Source organism: Gracilinanus agilis, chromosome 3 (genome assembly GCF_016433145.1).
Source record: "Gracilinanus agilis isolate LMUSP501 chromosome 3, AgileGrace, whole genome shotgun sequence".
Taxonomy (NCBI): Eukaryota; Metazoa; Chordata; class Mammalia; order Didelphimorphia; family Didelphidae; genus Gracilinanus; species Gracilinanus agilis.
Genome location: NC_058132.1, coordinates 618,274,833 through 618,287,244, shown reverse-complemented (window position 1 = coordinate 618,287,244; position 12,412 = coordinate 618,274,833). Strand labels below are relative to the sequence as shown.

The 12,412-nt window shown below is 36.3% G+C and overlaps 1 non-coding gene across 1 annotated transcript; it reads right to left on the bottom strand.

The window, feature by feature from the left end:
• Nucleotides 1-4,182: 4,182 nt before the first annotated feature.
• On the bottom strand, nt 4,183-4,289 carry LOC123243320. Its single transcript, XR_006505868.1, has one exon. It is a non-coding gene; the product is annotated as a U6 spliceosomal RNA (small nuclear RNA).
• Between the last annotated feature and the right edge of the window lie 8,123 nt (nt 4,290-12,412).

Genomic DNA, 12,412 nt, shown 5'->3' with positions numbered 1-12,412 from the left:
AATCAGGCAAGTAGTAGCCAATGATCTTGCAAGACAGCAAGAACTAATAAGAAAAAGTCAAAAGAATGATAAAATAGGAGGAAACATGAAATATCTCACTGAGAGAATGTCAGATCAAGAAAACAGGTTTAGAAGAGACAATTTGAGAATCATTGGTCTTCCTGGAAAAGTAGAAATTAATAGAAATTTAGACACCAAATTGGGGAGTGGGAAGGTCAAAAAAGGGAAGGGAAAAGAGGAGGGAGGGAATTAATTAGGCCTTAAAAAATAAAAAGAGGGGAATAATAAAGGAGGGAGTGGAAAAGGAAGTAAACCAAGGGAGGGAACAAGGGGGACTGGTTTAAAACAAACAACTAGTTTAAAAGGAAATATTGTAAGAAGAAGGGGCAGGACAAGGAGAGGAAATCAAAATGTTGTGGAGCACACAGCTGATAATCAATTATACAAAAAATGAAGCCACTCCCTAATTGATAAATGGGCAAGGGACATGAATAGGCAATTTTCAGATAAAGAAATCAAAACTATCAACAAACATATGAAAAAAGTGTTCTAAATCTCTTATAATTAGAGAAATGAAAATCAAAATAACTCTGAGGTATCACCTCACTCCTAGCAGATTGGCTAAGATGACAGCAGGGGAGAGTAATGAATGTTGGAGGGGATGTGGCAAAAATGGGACATTAATGCATTGCTGGTGGAGTTGTGAATTGATCCAACCATTTTGGATGACAATTTGGAACTATGCTCAAAGGGCTTTAAAAGACTATCTGCCTTTTGATCCAGCTATATCACTGCTTGGTTTGTACTCCAAAGAGATAATAAGGAAAAAGACTTGTACAAAAATATTTATAGGCATGGTCTTTGTGGTGGCAAAAAACTGGAAAATGAGAGAAAGTCCTTTGATTGGGGAATGGCTGAACAAATTGTGGTATCTGTTAGTTATGGAATACTATTATGCTCCTAGGAATAATGACCTGGAGGAAATCCATGTGAACTGGAATGACCTCCAGGAATTGATGCAGAGTAAAAGAAGCAGATCCAGGAGAACATTGTACATAGAGACTGATACACTGTGGTACAATCGAACATAACAGACTTCTCTACAAGCAGCAATGCATGGATCCAGAGCAAGGTTGAGGGACTTATGAGAAAGAATGCTATTCATATTCAGAGGGAGAACTGTGGGAGTATAAACACAGAAGAAAAACAACTGCCTAAACACATGGGCTGATGGGGATATTATTGGGGATATAGACGCTAAATGATAACTCTAGTCCAACTATCAATAATATGGAATTAGGTCTTAATCATGTAACATACATGTAACAACCCAGTGGAATTGTGCATCAGCTATGGGGGGTTGGGGCACTTGGGTGAGAGGGAAAGAACATGAAATGTAACTATGAGAAAATATTCAAAATTTAAAAAAAATTAAAAAACAAAGAATCTCTTGAGTATTGTGAGATCCCACTGGATCCCTAGGAGATAGCAATATCAACAAATATATATGTTCAGGCTGGTTTAGATCTAAGAAGAGTCCATGCCTCTTTGGAGCTATAATATCTAATACAGTTAATTTGTGGTATAAAAAAATGTGGTAAAGAAGAATGTGCTAGAGCATAGTTACCCACAATGGTTAACTGACAATAGATCGGACTAGGTCAATAAGTTACATTTAATTGGCCAAGACATGACTACTGTGACCAAGGATAAGGCTTGTGGTCCTCTTTCTTCATCAGTGACCTTCATTATTTATCAATCAGTTTCAGGGAGTCTGATTTTAGTTCAATATAAATAACAAGTTACAAACAAATGGAGCAATCTTTTTGGGTAGTAATAGATTTTCTCTGTTGGTAGTACCTAAAGAGAAGGTTGGAAAAAGTGGATTAGGATATTACATAGGATATTTCTGTTCATCTACAGTTTGGAATGAAGGGACCTTTGAGAATTCTTCTAGTTCAGAAATTCCTTGATTCTATGAACTCTAGTCCAAAGATTAAAGAGTACAGTAAGCCCACCAAGAAGACATTTGAGGGCTTAGAAACAAAATTTGAGGACACTGAAGCTTAGTCTACTTCTCTAAGCAAAGGTCCTGAAAGCTACTCAATATGCTAGATGTAATGGCATCTATTTATAGTAGTCATTTTATTTGTTTGTTTTTAAAAGAATTTATATCACAGAATTGCCTGAATATCATTTGAGAAGTTTATCATTGCCAGCTATACATAGGTATAAGGCTATATCAATATAAGTAGAATGTAGAAACCATGACAAAAATACTGTTTCATTTTCTGTCATCTTGAGCATTATTAGAGACCACCAGCTAGAACGAGCAATGCTTAAAATTGCCTAAGATGGTTGTCTCTTCCTTGCTCTGGCTTGCCTACTCCCCATGGCCCAAAATTCAGCATTGGAAATGTGCTCATTCTTTTAAATTTCTTTCTTTTTTATGATTTAAATATTTTGGTTTTTTTTTAGAAAAATTTTCCATGGTTACATGATTCATGTTTTTACTTTCCCCTTAATCCCCCTTTAACTCCCTCCCATATCCAATGCACATTTCCACTGGTTTTAACATGTCATCAATCAAGACTTATTTCCATATTATTGATAGTTGCATTGGTGTGGTCCTTTCGAGTCTACATCCCTAATCATGTCCTCATCAACCCAAGTGTTCAAGCAGTTGTTTTTCTTCTGTGTTTCCTCTCCTGTAGTTCTTCCTCTGAATGTGGGTAGTGTTCTTTTCCATAAATCCCTCAGAATTGTCCTGAGTCATTGCATTGCTGCTAGTACAGAAGTCCATTACATTTTATTTTACCACAGTATATCAGTCTCTGTGTACAATGTTCTCCTGGTTCTGCTCTTTTCACTCTGCATTAATTCCTGGAGGTCATTCCAGTTCACATGGAATTCCTCCAGTCTGTTATTCCTTTGAGCACAGTAGTATTCCATCACCTACACTTGCCACAATTTGTTTAGCCATTCCCCAATTGAAGGACATACCCTTGCTTTCCAGTTTTTTTGCCACCACAAAGACCATGCCTATAAATATTTTTGTACAAATCTGTTTATCTATGATCTCTTTGGGGTACAAACCCAGCAATGCTATGGCTGGATTGAAGGGCAGGCAATCTTTTAGAGCTCTTTGGGCATAGTTCCAAATTGTCTTCCAAAATGGTTGGATCAATTCACAACTCCACCAGCAATGCATTAATGTCCCATTTTTGCCACATCCCCTCCAACATTCATTACTCTCCCCTGCTGTCATCTTAGCCAATCTGCTAGGAGTGAGGTGGTACCTCAGAGTTATTTTGATTTGCATTTCTCTAATTATAAGAGATTTAGAACACTTTTTTCATATGTTTGTTGATAGTTTTGATTTCTTTATCTGAAAATTGCCTATTCATGTCCCTTGCCCATTTATCAATTGGGGAATGGATTGATTTTTTTATACAATTGATTTAGCTCCTTGTATATCTGAGTAATTAGACCTCTGTCAGAATTTTTTGTTATAAAGATTTTCTCCCAGTTTGTTGTTTCCCTTCTGATTTTGGTTGCATTGTTTTTGTTTGCACAAAACCTTTTTAATTTAATATAATCAAAATTATTGATTTTACATTTTGTAATTTTTTCTAACTTTTGCTTGGTTTAAATTTTTTCTTTTTCCGATAGATCTGACAAGTATACTATTCTGCGTTGACCTAATTTACTTATAGTTTCCTTCTTTATATTCAGGTCATTCACCCATTCTGAATTTATCCTGGTGTAGGGTGTGAAATGTTGATCTAAACCTAATCTCTTCCATATTGTTTTCCAATTTTCCCAAAAGTTTTTGTCAAATAGTGGATTTTTGTCCTAAAAATTGGACTCTTTGAGTTTATCATACCCAAAAAACATACACTCTTTTGCTGATGTCACTTACCCCAAGTCTATTCCACTTATCCTCTCTTCTGTTTCTTAGCCAGTATCATATCATTTTTTATGAATGCTGCTTTATAGTATAGTTTAATATCTGGTATTGCTAGGCCACCTTCCTTCATGTTTTTTTCCCATTATTTCCCTTGATATTCTTGATCTTTTGTTCTTCCAAATGAACTTTGTTATAATTTTTTCTAATTCAGTAAAAAAGTTTTTTGGTAGTTTGATAGGTATGGCACTAAATAGGTAAATTAATTTGGGTAGAAAAGTATGGAAAGCTTCACGAATTTGCGTGTCATCCTTGTACAGTGACCATGCTAATCTTCTCTGTATCGTTCCAATTTTAGTATATGTGCTACTGAAGCAAGCACATTCTTTTAAATTTCTGAGCCACACTTGATAACTTATTAAATCATTTTATTGCAGTTTAATGAATAAGTAGAACTTCATAGGTGTTTAATACAACTTTTCTTCACTCCCAAGAATGGATCCATATTAAAAATTACTCTCTTAGGACTTGCTGAATCTTGGACTATTTAATGAAATAAAAATTAATCAGTCTTGGTTATCAACTAGGTATATAAGTTGAGCTATTGATAATAGTGTTCTTACCTTATTTATCAACTTAAAGAAAGTATGAAATGTTACCTAATCACATCAGTTATGGCACTCTGTAGTATCCAAACCCCTTTTTTCAGATGAGACAAAAAATCTTACACTCAACATAAGTAGATAAATATTAAATGAAACAGTTATTTTTCTGTATTCTAAAATTGCTTATGGAATTTGAGTGGCTGAACACTTGAAAGGAATGAGAGGAATCTGATGAGATACAATTGACAAATTCTATTAGTTATTAAGGAAGTTTATTAATTTAACATTGGTCCTGCGTAAGTAATAGTTATCCATTTTCTCCATCCCTTTCCCTCCTTTTGCATAGAAATAGGATAGCCATAATGCAATGACAACAGGCCATGACCTTTCTTATACATTCTGTCTACACTCCATTCATCACATTATAGGACTGGGATTCAGCAGCACTTCTGTGCAATTTGAGTAACAGTCCAATGTGAATGAAGGATAGCTAACAAGCCATCCCCCAATGGCCTTCCAACTGTTGAGAGACAGCACCACTCCTGGGATTTGAACCATGAACAACTCTGGTTCAATTAGAGCTCAAAAGCTCATAATTATGACAACAACATATCATTGGACAGGGGATCAATTCTTCTGAGAAGGACTTATAAAAAAAAATTGGGGTAGAGGGGGCAGCTAGGTAGCTCAGTGGATTGAGAGTCAGGCCTAGAGACAGGAGGTCCTAGGTTCAAATCTGACCTCAGACACTTCCCAGCTGTGTGACCCTGGGCAAGTCCGTTGATCCCCATTGCCCATCCTTACCTCTCTTCCACCTAGGAGTCAATACACAGAAGTTAAGCGTTAAAAAAAAAGACTACATCAGTTTGAGTTAGAATCTATAGTGTTCTACATACCACACTTTCCATCTGCATCAATTCAGGAGCTAGCTTAGTGAAGACTTAAAAGGAGAAGAAAGTCAAACTAATTTCCTGTTTGCATGTATTCGATTGGGCTAGATTTCAAGTTGATTTACAATCTAGAGTAACTAAAAATGTAAAACATAATTCTGATAACTAAATTTTTAAAAATGAAAATACTTTGAGAATTCTGATTTATAATTCAATATTAAATAGGCAATAATAAATGAATAATTGAATTTTAATCATATTATTCTTTTTTTAAAATTTGTTTCTTGATGGACAAAACAGAGTATCTAAGAATTTTGTAGTTTTTAATGGGACCAAAATGCACCACTCTAAGATAGAAGCAGAATGTTGCAGTGAAAAGAACTCTGAATTTTCAGTCAAAGGACTTGAATTCAAATCTCAGTCTTGCTCCTTAACCCTTCTAGGATTCAGTTTTCTCTTTTATAAGGTGAAGGAGTTAGATTGTATAACCTCTGGGGAGTCTTGAAACTCTATATCTCTTATCCTATTACAGTCTAAGACCTGGGTTCCAGTCTTAGCTCTCTGATTTAATAAATGGGTTATCTCACTGAAATTCACACACCCAATTAAGAAAATTAGACTAATTATGCCTACCCTGTTTAATAAACAGGATTACTCTCAGTTAAATTATAATTTATAATATAGATATTTGGTGTATTGTAGCTCCTTCTGTCATTTAATCTCTCTAGGAGAATTTACTAATACTGTTGTTATTGAGCAATTTCAGCCATGTCTGACTGTGAACCTATTCAGGGCTCTTTTGGCACAGATACTAAAGCTTTTTGTCATTTTCTTCTCTAGTTCATTTTATAGATGAGGAAACAGAGGTAAACAGGGTTTGATGACTTGACCAGGGTCATTTACATCTAGTTAGTATATGAGTTCAGATTTAAACTCAGAAAGACTTCAGGTCTGGCAGTATATCCATTATACCTTTATAATACTACTTAGAGAATCACGTAGAAGGAAAACACTAAACATCTTATTAAAGTTTGTCCTTTTCATTGTAATATTAAATATGTATAAATGATAAAATCATTCATATGAATGTGATATCTACAGCAGAAACATGTAGGCAGATACATACATACATGAGTGAATATCCATTTATACAAACAATAGATACAACATAAAAAGATAAATTACATGAATAATTTATTTGCATTGCATAAATATATTTATATGCACTACATAGCTATGCAATATGAAACATATAAAAAGGGATACAATTTTGTACATATACATGAATACATAAAATACATAAATATATATATTTACATGTATGTCTAAAAATAGTTGTGAGCTTAAATTATTTTAAAACTTTGGAGACATAAAATAAAAATAAAATATCAGGCATATTTATGGCTATTAAAATTATAATAATAATTTATCATTATTGCATATAGATCAATAGATAAATATATACACACTAAACATGGATGCATATGAAAAATTAATTATATATTTGTACTTTAAATCAATAACACATGAAGCATGAATATACATAAATAATAAGAACTTCTAAATTTATCACACAGTCAAAAATATATGGATGAATATATGTGTACTTTAATAGATACTATATTTTATGCATAATAGTATGTATTTAATATGATATATTAATATTGCATTTTAATATATTATATATTTAAGCTATAAAAAGAATATTGCCTTATTTCTCAAATAATGTTCAACCTGGATGATTATATGACAAAGAAAAATGACTTTTATTATGACATTTGGATTTTTTCCCTGTGGATAATTCCAGTCAAGTCTTGATTAAAAAACACTAATGAAAGGAAGTAGTGCATAGATAATTAAAAATAATTGATGATATCAAAGACATGTATATTTGACTTTGGAATGTGTACTTGTAATTATATTTGAACCTGGGTACATATGACACCAGTGACATTTATACTCTTTCAAATAATACACTAAAACAATCTCGTGAATAACTAATTCAAGATAACATATGATTCCTCCTGGTTTTGTTATTCCCTGCTCTCTAGCATATATTATGGTTATATAGCATCACCTTTCAAATAGATAACCTACTTTGTTTACTATCTTCCAGGTTATAAACTAAATATATTGCCTGGGATTAGGCAACTCATTAGAAGGCAATGTCATATATATAAAAGAAGTTTTAGGTGAGAATGAGGGCTCCTCAGAAAGAAGGATGATGTAGTGGAGAAAAAGAGAGGAGTTTGAAGTAAAAAGTCCTGAGATCAAATCCTAACTTGTTTCATGTGTGAAACTAGGTAAATTGCTTTTTCCACATCTTAATTCCTTTACATCTATAAAATTTCTGATTATATGATTCTTAATATTTCATTTAAAAATTACATTCTTAGTGCCTCCTGAATTCTGGACTACTTAGCAAAATAAGATAATTGTCCTATGAATAAGAAAGTGACCACAAGCAAGATTGAACACAAGTTGTCTAGAGTGTAGACAATCTTCAGATAATGATGAAGTAACTGCTTCATTTTGAATTAATTTTACTGAATTCATTAGAACCAACTACTATGGTTTTAGGAAAATTTGATATTTGATTTTACTCCATGAAAACAATGGAGAACTAGTCGGCCTAGGTTGCTTTATATTGATACTTTCTTAATAAATATCTGATATTATCAATAATTTTATTCCCTATTGTATATAGAGTCAGTGTAAAAAATATGTTCCAGAAATTTTGTAAATAAGAACATTTATAGCCATCTTACTCTTTCCTCTCTTGGATTTTTATGGAAACACTTTCACTTTAATTCATATATTTGCTAACTTTGATCCTAAAGTCTCATCTTAAAAGAATGGCATCTATTCAAAGAATAGAACCATATGATAAAAAAAGCACTGGATATCAATTCAATTTTGGAACCTATTTGAAAAAAAAATTAGCCCAAATGAAATGTATCAGGAAGGGAAAAGCACTTGAATGCATGATTGCTTAACAATTGTTTATGTATTAGTGATTGTCGTTACCCTTGACAACCATGAAAAATGATTTTACGATAGTCTATTCTGTCCTTTCAATTTTTTAAACTTTATCACTCCATTTTTAAATACCAATTCATCTCTTAAATCCTCATCCTATTTGATGCTGCCCACTCAATATCCTCAAATTAAAGTTTTGCTCTAAGTCCTGCATATGACCAGAACTTTATTAATAGGAAAACTCAAAATCTTAGTTGCTTGAATTGCATACTTGGTCAAAACTATGGTTCATACTCTCAGACTATTTACCTTTAAAGTGGGGGAATTGTTCACCTTTTTACATGAAACACAATGATAATTACAAATCACCTACAAATGATAACTTCATAAGTCCCTGAGTTCATAAGTGTGGGTATTGACTTTACCAGAGCAGATAGATTCATCTACATTCCTTATGATTTTATATAATTTTTCTCCAAATCTTTCATTTATTCTACAAGCATTTAATGGCTGACTGATATATTGTAGGCACAACTTTCTGGGAATACAATGATAAAATGAAAGTGCTCAATTGCAAGGAGCATGTATTCTCTTGGAATGGTCTTCCATGAATTTTGCAGGGACAAATTAAACCAAAATACTGAATATCTCCTTCTGGTTATTTTGGATGTTTTGAGGATGCTACCCTTTAGGATGTCCACCTGTTATCCTAGCCCCTGTCACAGTGTGAGTAGCTCATCTCCTCTTTTTGAGATCATATGCAATTAATGATATATTCAATCATACTTCTGTTGAGGAAGTAACTGTTGACAATTTTGTACAGTTTATTAACCTTGCTACATCTCATACTTTGCCCTTTGAGTCATCTCCCATTGTAATTCTTTTGATATCCTGGTGCTTAATGATTGAAAACCATAGAACATCACTAAGATAATAACTATGTTAAGGATATAGATGTTTCTCTTACTTCTGACATTTGAATCATTGAAAACATTGAATATTTGATTACTTGTGATTCATCCCAATTGTTTCCTCATCTTACTCAGTTCTGGTACCAGCCCATAAGATCATTATTCTTTTAATTGTCTTTCTAAAATATAGGTACTGACCTAGGCCAAATGATATAATATATGTAAAGTATATTTTAAATAACAATACATTATTTAAATGTTAGTTATCACATAGAGATACAGAGACAGAAATGTATACATTGATATTTACATAAATATATTTCAATGTATTTTATTAGTAGACATTGTGCTAAATGATAGGATTTCAAAGACAACAATTAAATAGATCCCATTCTCAAAAAAACTTACTATATTCAATTTAGGGAGACAAAATGCCCAAGCATACAAGTATTTACAAGATATATATTTAATAAATGTAAGCTACTTCTCAGTGGGAAGATTTTAGCAGGTAGAAGGAACAACAAGGTCCTTATATACAGTATAATATTTGAAGTCAGCTTTAAAGGAAACTGGGACTTCTAAGAGAAGAAGCTAAGAAGAGAGTAGCCTGGACAAAGGCAAGTAGAGCTAAGATGGAGTGTTGTAACTGAGAAATTATAAGTCAGAAGTGAGAAGATATATACAAGAACAAAGAGTAAGTATCTCACTGACTTCAATCCTATACAAAAGTTCACCTTAACTCATTATAAAAACAATAATTTCAAAGACATTTTATCAACAGTTTTAGTCAGGAACAATCCTAGTGTCATGAAAACTCAGAAGGGAGAATGTGTCCAGAAGGTAAAGGTGGTCAACACCGTCAAGCCCAAGAAGGTCAAGAAGAATGAGAATTGAGAAAAAAAAATCACTGAATTTGACTATTATGAAGGCATTGATAAATTTAGAAGGAGATGTTTTGGTTGACTCTTGAAGCCAAAAGCAAAATTGTAGAGAATTTGGGAGAGAGATGGGAGAGAATAAAAACAATGAGAGTTGTATACACACACACACACACACACACACACACACACACACACACACGCGTGTACGTGGCCCAGGCACTGGAGGCACAGAAGGCTGCTGATCTGGAGCTCCCTTAAGTAACTCCCATTTAACGCTCTCCAAGGGCTCAGAAGGTGTTTCCGAGCCTTCACGTGCTTTCCAACGACCTTCCCGGAGTTCACCAGCCCGGCCAGGTGGGCTAAAGCTTCTGGCAATTCCTCCGTCTTGTCCTAATGATAGAAATTAGCTTTGGCTGGGTGTGTTCTGAACTTCCACAGGCCTTAGAGAAAACGATGCTTCAGAAACAAGTGGCAGCTGGGCAGGGCTGTGGGTAGAGGGTTAGACCTGCAGTCCGAAAGACCCGAGTTCAAATCCAACCCTCAGACGCTCCCTAGCCGTGTCGCCCTGGGCAAGTCCCTTCCCGTCTCTCTGCCTCGGGCCCCTGGTCTGTACTGGATGTGGCTAATAAAAGTCTTCTTTGGGGCTTTTATTCGGACTCTAAACACACTGTGTAGTCTCGTGTTTTGACTGCCCTGGGCAGACTGCAAGTATTCAGCAAATAGTAATAAAAACAAGTCATCTCGGGCACCAGGGCCTAATTGCAAAGACTGCAGAGCCCTCCCTTTTGGAATTCTCTTAGTAATATCAATTATTCTATTAACTTTACAAACATGTAATGGAAAAACACACACACAAAGCTTTGAAAGAGATTTTAAAAGGTCTGTTTTTCATAGAAATCTCTTTCACAATCATGGAAAAAGCCAACAGATGAGAAAAACAAACTTGTATTCTGCAAGTTATTTATAATCAAACATGAAATGACTTTAGAAGTTGACACAAGTCAAGGATTTTATGTATTTATTGGGCCGTTTGGGGTGAATGGAATGTAATAGTTGCTCGAGGTTGGGCCCGAGCGGCATGGCAGCCTCAGGAGCCCCAAACCTCAGTCCCACACTCCCCTGCCTCCGGCGCCCACTGGTGACACCTTCCACGGGCGGCCACGGCTCCGTTAGTGGGGTCTCTCTCGTACTTCTAGAATGCACGGAGGTTTGGCAGAGCCACGCAGCCAGCTGAAAGCCAATGAACGTGTCAGCCCCAGTTCTAACGCCCCACTTATAGTGGACCCCAAGGCTTCTGGCCCCTCCCCTCCCCCACCCCCCAGACCCACCTGGCACGCATGGTCTCCTCAGTTCTCCCTTCATTAGGATCTGCACAGTATGATGCACTAAGCACTGGACGCAGGAGTCAGGAAGTCCTGGGTTCAAGTCCTTCCTGAAATGCCTAAATGCTGTCAGTCCCTGGGAAGGTCACCTAATTATTGCCTGCCTCAGTCTCCTCATCCGTAAAATGGGACGAGTGAGAGCACCGACCTTTCGGGGTTGTTCTGAACACAGAATTAGATGACGGCCCTAAAAGAGTATAAGCGAACGGCTCCAGAGCAGGACTTGCTGGCGTGCCGTCCCTCGCCCGAGCCCACCAGTGGGCTGTGCCACATAGCCGTCTGGGGGCTAAAGTGGAGCGATTTCTAGTACGTATCGATGGTTTCCCTCCGGCCGGGGGCAAAGGTCTGATCAAGTCAAGGCGATCTCTCACACGGACCCCAGGAATGCCCTCCCGCTCTCTGCTCATTCTCTTACCCCTCCACCTGCCCTGCTGGTCCTGCTGCCAAGGGGATGGGCCAGACAGGAGGTTTGCCAACACGGCCCTCGCCGTGCCCAGGCCGTCTTCCTGCAGGCCAGACACACTCCCTCTGCTCTCCGACTCTCCCTTCCCCTCCGTCATTCAGTCAACAAGTAACTCATTCAGCGCTTCTCGGGCCACACTGTGCCAGGAGCCAGGCCGGCCAAATAAAAATGGCCTTCCGGCCCTCGAGAGGCCCCCCAAGAGAGAGTCCGAAGAAGAGATTAAAGAGACAAGAACAGGGAGGTCCAAATCCTGCCTCGGGCACGCACTTACTAGTTGTGACTCTGGGAAACTCCCTGAATCTCTCTGAGCCTCAGTTTCCCCATGAGTACAATATGGTGGTTGGAACGGACAGTCTCTCGGGTCCCTTCTGGTTCTGGATCTAGGATCTGGAGA